The 12,913-nt window shown below is 33.9% G+C and overlaps 1 protein-coding gene across 1 annotated transcript in view; it reads right to left on the reverse strand.

Annotated features, from left to right (window-relative positions):
• The window catches only part of LOC103580233 (cell adhesion molecule Dscam2), a 459,597-nt gene that overhangs the window by 193,666 nt on the left and 253,018 nt on the right, over positions 1-12,913 (reverse strand). The gene's annotated exons all lie outside the window — the stretch shown is intronic.

Raw genomic sequence — 12,913 nt, forward strand, 5'->3', positions numbered from 1 at the left:
AATACGTGTAATTGTAATTTGATCCATTTCAATGTTCACTTGGATACAAAGGTAAAAAAAACTATACATGGGAAAGTATCCGGTTATTGACCATACTCCAGTTTCTGACCTGTCTAGCTTTTATTGAGGGTTAGAAAAAAATTTTTTTTTTTTTTATTCAATTTTCATATAATTGGTACCAAAAAAAAAAAAAAAAATCTAGACGTCGGTTGGCCCCGTGGGCCAGCCCCAAAACTCCCCGCTATTTTCAAGCTCTTCGAGCTCTTCACTATTACTTGCAATTATTTTTTTATAAGCTTTTCAAGCTCTAACAAGTTACATTTTATGCTAGAGTTCAAAAAGTTAAGAATCGAAACTCATTAATGAAAAAGCGGCTTTCAAATGTTCATTCCCGATTTTGTACTATGAAATAAATGTATTGAGGCAGAAATCAATGTCAGTGATCAAAATCAAGATTTGAATGAGTTTTGACTTAGGTCAGAACAATAATATATGAAATATGCAAGAAAAATATGAAAAACTGATTTTTTTCAATTTTTTGCTCAAAATATAATTAAATCTAAAGAACAAATTAAAAGACAATATATGATAATCGAAAGAGACTATAAAGAGAAAGAGTTGGTATGATTTCAGACACATTTTAGCAGTTTGATTTATCCGGAAAAAATAACATTTTATGTTATTTCTTTAACATTCGAGCGCTGATATCGTTAGAACGAATTAAACGTTTTTGACGTTTGGGGTGGCAATTGGTGAATTTCCTAGAATTCTAGAACTGATTAAAATTTGGAATCGATTGGTTGAGCCATTTCGAAGATATTTGGAAAAACCTGTTTATCACCATTTATTTCTCCAAAGATATTTCTCGAACAAATTAACCGATTGAGATGGTTGAAGTCGCATTCGACGCGGCTTATAAAGTTCTAGGGCTGATTAGATTTTGAAATTGATCGGATAAGTCACTTCAAAGATAATCGAAAAAAACCGTTTTTTTAAATTCCTTTCTCTCGCGATATCTCTCGAATAAATCAACCAAGCGAGATGGCAAAGGCGGTAATCAATACGCTTTATCAAATTCTAGAGCTGATTAGATTTTGAAGTCAATCGTTCAACTCGTTTCTGAGAAATCAATGAAAAACTAAAAAAAAAAATTTTTTTTTTCGTAATTCGCAAATATTTTCGGGTCTATTAAATCAAATGATCTGAAATTTTCAGAAAAGTTGATGGCCAACAAGCTCTTTCGATTGCCGCAAGAACCATTCAAATCGGTTCATTAGTTAAGAAGTTATAGACTGGCCACACACACACACACACACTCGGACATCATTCTGAAAATAGCCAGGATAGCTTCTTAGGACCTCAAAACGTTGACATCTGATAAAATTTCGATTCTCAAAAATAGGAGTAAAAACAACAACTCTCGAAATTTTGAAAATCATCGATTTTCTCAGCGGGAATTTAAAAAACGTGATTAATTCTGTACTTAATAAATGATAATTGAAAGTAAATTGATTCAATATTTAAGTAAGAAATACATCGTAAAGATCGAGGTGACAGTGAAAGCTGCTTTTTTGTCATAATACAAGCAGTTTTTCTTAAAATGCAGTGCAGGTTGTATCAGTGTGGTTGTATTATGCAAGTAGTTACTTGAAATAAAATATACATGAGTAATTCATAAAAAGATTATATTTTTGTTTAAAATTATATAGTGATTCGTATTAAAGATAATTCAATTATTTAAATATGAGAGTCAATAGTTAGGTTCACTTTGCTTACTTTTAGAGTTACTGACCCCCATATTCTAATCACTTACAATCAACGGTTGAACGTTTGTTTACATTTGAGTAGCTTTTGAAGTGTTATGATTTTTCATAATTATGTCTTATTTTTATTAATAATAGTTCTTTATCATTGTGATAAATTGCCACTCTCTATTAATAATTGAGAGTATAAAAAAGTGATACTTATTCAAAAATGTCATTTGAAAAAATAATAAATTTATTGATAAAAATTCAATACTTGCATTGGGAGAAAAGTGCATGATAGTAGTAACTATGAAAGGATGAGTATGGCAGTATAGCAATCTCAATCGATTTTTGTAGTTATATGAACTATATCTACACGGAAAGAAAGTTCCACTAAAATTTACGATGTTAACATCGTAATCGTGGACTATACTTTCATTGGCGTCAATTTTTACATGTCTTATTTCAAAATTTACTAACGTCATTGTTAAAATTACAATGTTAAATAGTAAAGAATATAACCTACATCGTAATTTTAACAAAGACTTCAGTAAATTTTGAAATAAGACATTTAAAAATTTACGCCAATGAAAGTATAGTCCACGATTACGATGTTAACATCGTAAATTTTAGTGGAATTTTCTTTCCGTGTAAGTTTGAGAACTTATTAAAAATAATAGTATCAACTATTCATAATTAACAGTTTTTACTTCATTATGCCTAACTATTGTACATGAGTTCCTAGAACTTATGCTTCAACAACAATAATAACATTACTTGCTCATTTCATCCCAACCAGTAAATAAATATAAATAACGATTTCAGCATATTTGCCATCAATTATCTCATCTAATTGTTAATTACTGTAAGCTAAACTATCTGCCTTGAGTTACTATGCTCGTAAATACAAAAAAATTAAATGGTGCTTGTGACGTTCACTCTAATTTAATCTCTGTACAAAAAGCAACGGTACAGTATATATAATATGTACACATACGCATTCATGTGTGTGGTCGTCCGTGTATATATCAGCATTGAGTGATTATCTAGTAATATTCTTGACGATTAGAATGGTTTTGTTCGCATAAAAATTTTTAAGAGGATATCCAGACATTTTAAGCATCTTTTAAGTACAGATTTCTGCATACTTTCTAATTTCTACTATCGATCGAATTCAGCCTCTTCAGACATGTTACTCATAATACTTAAACCTTCCGTCGCAGTACTTGAAACATAAAATATTTACCGAAGAATCTTACGATAAAGAAAGATTTCAATGTTCTGGATGAAAAGAAAATATTGCAACGTCAGTGATAACTTTGTTCTTATATGATATTTCATAGTTTATTTTAAACAGACTGTATTTTTGAATATAAAGAAATTTAGAATCACGCACTTAAAAACAAAAATTGGTTATCTTAACAAAAGTCAAGATTACATAGTTATTTCTTAAGATGACAAATCCTTCTTGGTCAACATAACGAAGTAACATTTGTTGTAGGAAGTAAAGTGAAGTTGCCGTTGTAAATAATGAGATGCGTTGAGCTAAATATTAAATAAGATTTTATAAAGATTTCTTGACTCGATAAAATTTTACTTTACCTAAGATATTATTGCGTCGCGATAAATGCTTTTGAGTCAAGAAAATCACTTCTTCAAGGCGCCTGCTTTTAACTATACTTAGACATATTGGTATACTTTTCAAAATAAATAGCGTTTAATATTTGAGCCATAATTTACAAACACAATTTATGTCCAAAATCCCAAACTCGTTATGAATTCTTAATGATATTGTTCACATAATTTAAGCACAAAATTCTATGCGTATTCAAAAAAATTTTTCCTCAACACATATCATTTGTTACAACAGCAACTTCACTTACCACAACAAATGTCACTTCGTTGTGTTAACCAAGATAGTTTTGCTATCATAACAAATAGCTGTGTGATCTTGATTTTTGTTATTATAGCAAATTTTTTTTTTCAGTGCGTAGTAACGATTCTTGAAAAAATCAACAAGAAAGTACTTTCAGAACTTTTAAGTGAATATTTTGCAACTAGTAACTCTATTGTCAGGATAAAATTTTTACAAACAGTAAAAACTATTACAACTGTCAACAAGTTAACTTGTGAAAAGAGACAGCGGGTTTAAAAAGTAGTTTGAGTGATAAAAACAAAATCAAACTACCACTGATAGGAAAGTAGTAGCATAGTAACCGGAACTATTTGGCTACAGGTATGAAAATATAGTCTCCATTTTTTTTTTTTTTTTTTTTTTTGTAGGCAGAGTCTTGTAGAAAATTTATTCAAAGCTGATATCTCTGCAGCAAATCGTCCTACGAGGTTAAAAAAAGCCAAATTGAAGCTGAATGAATTTTCTAAACGACATATGCATTGGTTTAGTTGGGAAAAATTTTCCACGGTCCAGTGGCTCTTTGGAAAAAAAAAAAAAATGTGTGTGTGTCAGCTCCGACGCACGATTGAAGTTTACTCCTTCAGATCGACTGTCTAAATAGGCACAAGAAAGAGTTACTAGTTTAAGAAAAAAATTAATACCACATCAAATGGTAAATAAACGAATCAATGAAGATACCTAAATAATGTGTTTTTATTCTATTTTAGTGTAGTCGAGAAGTTTATTTCCTGCGAAAAATAGTTATAGGTCTCCTAAAAATATGGTTGATGGCTTAAACGATCCGGAATGGCGCCTAGAAAAGAGGTTTTTTGTTTTTTTTTTCTGTAAAAAAAAAATCTACAATTGTTATTAACAAAAAACCGTTAGAGAAATTAGCTGTCCAGCTTTTCGGCAAAATCTCAAAATGTGTAAGTGATAGCTACAATGTTTAAAAAAGTTTCTGAAAGAGCAGAAAATTTTAGTATAAAAGTTTTTGATTCCCTAAATTGTAGCTCCAATATTTATAATTTTAATTTAACATTGAAAATCTGCTTTTGCGCGGCAGTTTCGGCATGCGCGCGTCACCACTCTACTAAACGTAGTTTTTTAATAATTTTTCTATGCAATTAAATATTAATTTAAAAAATTGATAACATTATGTGTCATCTAGGTACTTCAAAGAATTTGATCCCGCGGTAATGAAAGTTGTACCATCATTTTTCAAAAAGTTATTCAATTGTTAATCAACATTTTTAACTTCCCGCTAAGAAAATCGACGATTTTCAAAAATTTCGGGAAGTTATTGTTCTCACCCCGATTTTCGAAAATCGAGTTTTCATCAGATGTCGACGTTTTGAGGTCCTAGGAAGCTATTCTGACTATTTTCAGAATGATGTCCGAGTGTGTGTGTGTGTGTGTGTGTGTGTGTGTGTGTGTGTGTGTGTGTGTGTGTGTGTGTGTGTGTGTGTGTGTGTGTGTGTAAACTCTTCGTAACTTTTGAACTAATGAATCGATTTGGATGAATGAGGTGGCAATCGAAAGAACTTTTTGGCCATCAACTTTCCTGAAAATTTCAGATCATTTGATAAAATAGACTCGAAAATATTTGCGAATTACGAAAAAAAAAAATTTTTTTTTTTTAGTTTTTTATTGATTTCTCAAAAACGACATATACGATCGACTTCAAAATCTAATCAGCGCTAGTACTCAATAAAACGCGTCGATTGCCACCTCAAACATCGAAACCAGATAATTCGTTCGAGAGTTATCGCGGGAGAAAGAAATGGTGAAAAACGGTTTTTTCTAAATATTTTCGAAACGACTGACGCGATCGATTTCAAATTTCAATCAGCTCTAGAATTCAATAAAATGCGCCGATTGCCACGTCACCTATCAAAATCGATTGATTAGATCAAAAGATATCGGCGTTGAAACGTTAAAAAAATAACATTTTATGTTATTTTTTCCGGATAAATCATAATATAACGTACTAAAAGTTGCCTGATATCATACCAACTCATCTTTTTCATGGTTTCTTTCGATCATATTATGTCATCGAACTTGGTTTTTAGTTTAAATCATATTATCAACAAAAAAATCGATAAAACGTAGTTTCTAATATTTTTATCGGATATTTCATATTTTATTGTTTCTTACAGGAGTCAAAACTTACTTAAATCTCGAGTTTGATCCCCGACATTGATTTCTGCCTCAATACACTTATTTTACTGAACATAATCAGGAACTAAATTTTAAAAACCGCTTCATTGATGATTTTCGATTCTTAAATTTTCGAACTTCAGCATAACAGGTAACTTGTTAGAGCTTGAAAAGATCATAAAAAAACAATTGCATGTGATAGCATTTTCGAGCTCGAAGAGCTCGAAAATATATCTGCACTAATGTTTTTTCACAAAAATTTTTTTTTTGTCATTTTATTTAAAAATGCTAATTATGATTAAAAAAAAACAATTCCTTCATTATTCAACTAAATAATCAAAATATGAAAAAAACGATTATAAACAATAAGATATTGTTTTGAAGAAAAATATTTTCTTTAAATCATCATTTCCTTACGCTAACAATATGCAAAAATCACAACCTTCGAATAAAAATTTTTCTTTGCCGCGGTTTAATCCTGAGAGTTCGGGATCAGATGCAGTTGCATGGTGCTCCGCAGCTGATTTATGTTTAGTTGAAAACCCTTCAAGGATAGTGAATTAATTTCCGCGCTCAGTAAAGCTTTGGAAGGCTCGGCAGCGCAGTGGCTACCTCAAGTGGCAATTCCTGGTATCAAGTGGCAGCAATTAAAGGAACTTTTCGTGTCTCGTTTTGGTGGTCAAGAAACAGCGGCAGCGGCAGTTTTAAAAAAACAATGAACTGCCAATGAAAGATGAAAGTGTTGGTGCGTTTGGTATTCGACTACGATCATCGTTGAAGGCTCGTTGGCGATCTTTAACGACTGATGAAATTATCAACGCAGTAGTGCTAGCAAGACTGTCTCACATCGATAATCGAGTTGAACGTGTAGCACTGACAAGTGACATTAAAAGTGAATCTGAATTCTTGAATCAAACCAGAGGATTCTCATACGTGCGAAAAAGACCAGCATTATCTCAGGAAAATTCCACAACATCAGAATCAAAAAGATTCAAATTTTCTTCAGTGATTAAATGTCACAATTGTGGCAAGATGGGCCACAAGAGGACGGAATGCCGATCGAAGCCCGTGAATCAACGAACAGAGACGACGAGTGGTCTTCGAGCCACTATCGGATCTAACTCTTCTGCTCGAGCTGTAACCTGCTTCAAGTGTGGGGAAAACTTACACATCGCACCGAACTGTACATCAACGAGGAACAACAATTCAGGAAACAAGAGTAACAACAGCGTTGAGCGGCGAGTCGATTTGTGTACCGTTGCAGCCCCAACTGGTAATTTATGTAATCTCGGTGAGTCGTTTCCATATTGTTTTGATTCGGGAGCCGAATGCTCATTAATAAAAGAGTCAATTTCTTTGAAATTTTCGGGTAAAAGAATGTATGAGTTAGTTATGTATAACCGGGTACCCCTCGTCTTCCGTGGTCTTGACGACGAGGCTTACGAGGTCACGATTTGGACACCTTTTGAATTAAAATTCTAAGGGCGCCACTGAGAGTTAGTTGCACGATCTCTCAGTATCGTGTGCAAGGCAAACAAAGCAGAGAGGAATGAAAATCTCAAGGACGAATTCGAAAATTTCCTTATCGTAACTGGACCACACAGCTGCAGAGTTAGGTTTTTATCAACCCCTTAATGAGCGGTCGGTGAGACTCAGCGTCACTAATCGATTGAGAATAATTATTTTAATAAATATGATTTTAATAAAATATTCAAAATTTATTTACAATATCTCTTTGGCAACGGATATATCTATTTGGTTAATATAAAATTTTTAAATTCCCGACAATATTTACGTATTTTAAACTGTGTTTAAATTTAATACAAAATTTCCTTAATTCATAATAACAAATATTTTTCTCCTTAATATACAATAATTTTGCTGGCGAGGCAATAAATAAATTAACTCATATTCACACACAGTCTATCCGCAACTTTAAGTTCTTAAATAACGTCTTAAGTTCTGGGTTGTCTTTTAGCCTAAATTTTATTTTAGTTAAATTTTATTTAATAAAGTTTCCAGTGATGCAGTCGGTGAGACTCAGCACCACGGTCACTTTCAAACTAAATCTCTGGCACCTCCTAGAGAACGGTCTTTGGGACTCAGTACCTCTAGAAAAATACCGACTAGAGTTTGCTAAACTTAAATGTTAATTATCAATTGTTTAATCAGTGGTCGCTAGACTCAACTGAGAAAATTTTAATTATGACGCTACCTAGTAAAACAAACCCAGACACTTATACAAAGTGGCGACCGAACGCTCTCGAACCCACGCCGCGAAAACCAATAAATCTTATCTCGTAAATTTTTATATATATAATTAACAATTTATGTTATTCCATTAAAATATTTTTAGAGAAGTTTGAACGAATTAATTGAACCAAAAGACTTCAAAATTTACCGAAGTAGTCGCTGGTGAAAATGACGACGCCATATGGTGGGAGGAGGACGCCGCTCTCAAAGAAGGCTGTTGGGTGCTGTTGGCTTCCAATCTTCTTTCTCCTGCTGCTGCCAATTAATATTTTAAATAAATTACGCGGTTGCTAAACTCAGCGAAATTTGTGACTGATCCTGAACGTGGATTTTTAATGTAGTCCGGGGTCAGACTGAGACTCACCGTAATTTAATTGATTCTCCACGAATGCGGGGTCTTCACGACTCACCATCAAGTTATCTTCTTTAGTAAAATTTAGTTTTAATTCTGCTTAAAATACGACTGATTATTTTCAGCTCTAGGCAGTGAGTGACGCTCGAGTGCTTCTCGGTGCGCCGCGAAGCCAGCAGCTCCCCACTCTCAGTCCCATGTCAGGCTCGTACCGTCCAAAATTTCCCCAAATTTAAATTTCTAGAAATGGCGGGACTCGGGGCCCTCGCAAAGCACCCATTCGTCGCACGGCCAAATGCATCGATAAATTAGTAAAGTCCCAGGTTATCGATCATCGACGGCGTGGGGACAACGGAGATGCGTGGGCCGAGAGCGCAGTCGAATCAAATTCAAATTCAAATATCAATTTACAATTAAAACCAATTTATTTTAGATTACCCCTGTTATATATGTTAAAAGGAATTGGTAATGTTGGTGTTAGTTGCACAACACAAATTTTATGTATTGTTAGTATTGATGGATTTACATTAGAGATACTTTTTCACGTTGTCCCGGACGATCATTTAAAAAGTAACATTATGATTGGCCGCGAAATCTTAAGTTTAGGTTTTAATGTAAATATTTCTCATGACAGCTTTAGTATTTCGAAAACTAAAGTTATTAATTTGTGTCATAAATCTGAAGCTATTAATATAAATGAAGTTGATACTGATTTAACTGAAGATGACAAGTTAAAACTAATTACAATATTGAGGGAATTCGAAAACTCTTTTATTACGGGATTTCCGCGTACCCGTGTTAATACTGGTGAACTTCAGATTCGTTTGACTGATCCTAATATTACAGTACAGAGAAGACCTTACCGACTTAGTGTAGAAGAAAGACAGATAGTGAGAGAAAGAATAGATGAGTTACTACAAGCTAATGTTATTCGTCCTAGTAATTCTCCGTTTGCTAGCCCGATATTACTAGTTAAGAAAAAGGATAGTACGGACCGCTTTTGCGTTGACTATCGCGAATTAAATAAATATACCGTGTCTGATAAATTTCCTTTGCCACTAATACTTGATCAAATACCAAGACTTAGGAAAGCTAAGTATTACATCAGTCTTGATATGGCTAGCGGTTTTCACCTAATTCCCATTCACTCGGAATCTATCGAACGTACGGCGTTTGTCACACCCGATGGGCAATTCGAATTTTTAACAATGCCTTTTGGGTTAAAAAATGCTCCATCTGTTTTTCAGAGAGCAATATTGAAAGCTCTAGGTGAGCTCGCGTATTCTTACGTCGTAGTTTATTTAGATGATGTATTAATAATTGCCGATACAATAGAGGAAGCATTTGAAAGGCTTCAAATAGTCTTGAATATTCTTATAAAAGCGGGATTTTCATTTAATTTTGCTAAGTGCTCTTTTCTTAAAACTTCTGTTTCATATCTTGGATATGAAATAAAGGACGGAGACGTTCGTCCAAACCCTCGTAAAATTAACGCACTGACTTTGCTACCTGCTCCTCGGACTGTGACACAACTACGACAATTCATTGGACTTGCTTCTTATTTTAGACGATTTGTCCCCAAATTCTCACAGACAATGAAACCTTTATATGCACTTACTTCAGGTAAGAAAAATATTGATTGGACAGAACTACACGAAAATGTTCATCAGAAAATAATTCATATTTTAACTAATGAGCCGGTTTTAATGATATTTGACCCTGATTATCCTATAGAGTTACATACTGATGCTAGCTCGGAAGGTTACGGTGCTATTTTAATGCATAAAGTAGATGGCAAAAATAAAGCAGTAGAGTATTTTAGTAAAAGGACAAGTCCTGCCGAATCGAGGTACCATTCCTATGAATTAGAGACAATGGACGTTGTCAAATCAATAAAACACTTTCGTCACTATTTACATGGACGCAAATTCACTGTCGTGACCGACTGTAACTCGTTGAAATCCTCACAAAATAAACTTGATCTTAACGATAGAGTACACAGGTGGTGGGCTTATTTACAGGCATTTGAGTTTGATATAGTTTACAGAGAAGGAAGTCGCAAGGCCCATGTAGATTTCTTTTCTCGAAATCCAGTACCTGAGTCTCCAGATCGGATTGATAAGGTTGAACAAAAGCGTGTTGATCTCGCTGAGATATCTGATGATTGGCTCCTCGCTGAACAACGACGTGACCCGGAAATTTCGGAAATAGTCACTAAGTTGGAAAGCGACGGGCTATCTGAGGGTCTCGCAAAAACCTATGAGGTTCAATCTGGTACTCTGTATCGTAAAATACAATGGAAAGGGGAAACAATTTGCTTACCAATAGTACCGAGAGCGTTTCGTTGGTCTGTAATTAACCATATCCATGAGTCCATTATGCACTTGGGTTGGGATAAAACGCTTAACAAAGTTTATGAGTACTACTGGTTCGACAACATGTCTAAATATGTACGTAAATTTGTCGAGAATTGTATTATTTGTAGACTTTCTAAGTCTAACTCAGGTAAAATTCAAGCCGAGTTACATCCCATACCTAAGACTCGCATACCATGGCACACTCTTCATATGGATATTACAGGTAAACTAAGTGGTAAAAATAATACAAAAGAATACATTATTGTTCTCATTGATGGTTTTACTAAATTCGTCTATCTACATCATACACGTAAAATTGATTGTAATAATGTCATCAAGGCCTTAAAATCTGCAATATTTATATTCGGTGTACCTTCTCGAGTAATAGCCGATCAGGGCAGATGCTTTATCGGAAAGGAATTTGGAGATTTCTGTAAATCTCAAGATATAACTTTGCATCTGATTGTTACAGGATCTAGTAGGGCAAACGGTCAGGTAGAGCGTGTTATGAGCACAATTGAAAATATGTTTACCGCTGTTGAGACTAATAATCGTTCATGGCAAGAAGCCATCGGTGAGGTACAGTTAGCATTAAACTCAACTATTAATCGTGTCACCAAAGCAAGTGCTTTAGAATTATTGATCGGTTAAAAGGCAAGACCATTTGGATTATTAGTTAATGACAACGAAAAAGAAGTCGATATCTCTAATGTAAGACAGTGTGCAATTAACAACATTGAGGAAAATGCTAAATATGAAAAATTAAGATTTGATAAAAATAAAGCTAAAGTAAATACGTTTAAAGTAGGAGATTATGTTTTAATTAAAAATGAGGAGCGTAATCAGACGAAACTTGATCCAAAATTTAGAGGTCCATTCGTAATAACAGAAATACTTGATAGTGATCGTTATAATTTAAAGTCATTAAGTATTAGGTGTACAAAAAAGTTCTACCCGTTTTTCAAAGATGGAGTTATCTAACAGCTATTTATAGGTTACCTATGAATACGTATGTGTACATGCACAGCTGTTTGTACTCTTTAAATTCATCAAACTTTTAATATATTAATCTTCGATATATATATTTTTTTATTAAGTTAAAAATGGAAGTAAGTAATGAGCATATCCGCCATTGTCTTTTATATGAATTTCATCAAGGAAAAAGTGCTGCTGAAGCTCAAAGAATAATCTGTGCAACTTATGGTGACAGTGTTATTGATGACAGTACTTGTCGAAGATGGTTTCGGAAATTCACAAACGGAGATTTTAATTTAAATGATAAACCACGCTCTGGAAGACCTTCAACAATCAGTGACGAGAAATTGGAAGAATTACTGAATCAAGATTCTGCACAAACACAACAAGAACTTGCGAAAAAGTTAAACGTTACTCAACAAGCTATTTCTGAAAGATTACATGCTTTAGGTAAGATTCAAAAAGAAGGAAAATGGGTACCTCATGAATTAACTCCAGAACAACGAGAGAGACGAGTTGACACCTGCCTGTCGTTGCTTTCACGACATAAAAAAAAAAGTTTTTTGTGGAAACTTGTAACAGGGGACGAAAAGTGGGTTTACTATGAGAATCCTAAACGTCGAAAACATTGGGTAGACCCAGGACAACCAACGACATCAACACCAAAACGTAATGTTTTTTGGAAAAAAATATTGCTTTGTATTTGGTGGGATGAGTGGGGCGTGCTATATTATGAGTTACTCAAACCAGGAGAAACCGTTACTGGAGAACGCTACAGTTGTCAATTAAAAAAATTAGCAGATGAAATCAACAGTAAAAGACGATTTGCGGGACAAAAACCTCGACCAGTGATACTGCAGCATGATAACGCCAGGCCTCATAGAAGTTCAATCGTCCACCACACTATAAATGATTTACAGTGGGAAGTTTTACCGCACCCGGCGTATTCACCAGACCTTGCACTGTGTGATTTTCACCTATTCCGTTCATTGCAAAATTACTTGGCTGACAAACACTTACAAAATGAAAACGAAATGCAAAAAACATTAGATGATTTCATTTCGAAAAAAGATCAAGCCTTTTATCGCCGTGGGATCCATCAGTTGCCTGAGCGTTGGCAAAGGGTAGTAGATGCTGATGGTTGTTATTTTGATTAAAATTTGTATTTTATTTAAAA

This window comes from Microplitis demolitor, chromosome 1 (genome assembly GCF_026212275.2).
Source record: "Microplitis demolitor isolate Queensland-Clemson2020A chromosome 1, iyMicDemo2.1a, whole genome shotgun sequence".
Lineage (NCBI taxonomy): Eukaryota > Metazoa > Arthropoda > Insecta > Hymenoptera > Braconidae > Microplitis > Microplitis demolitor.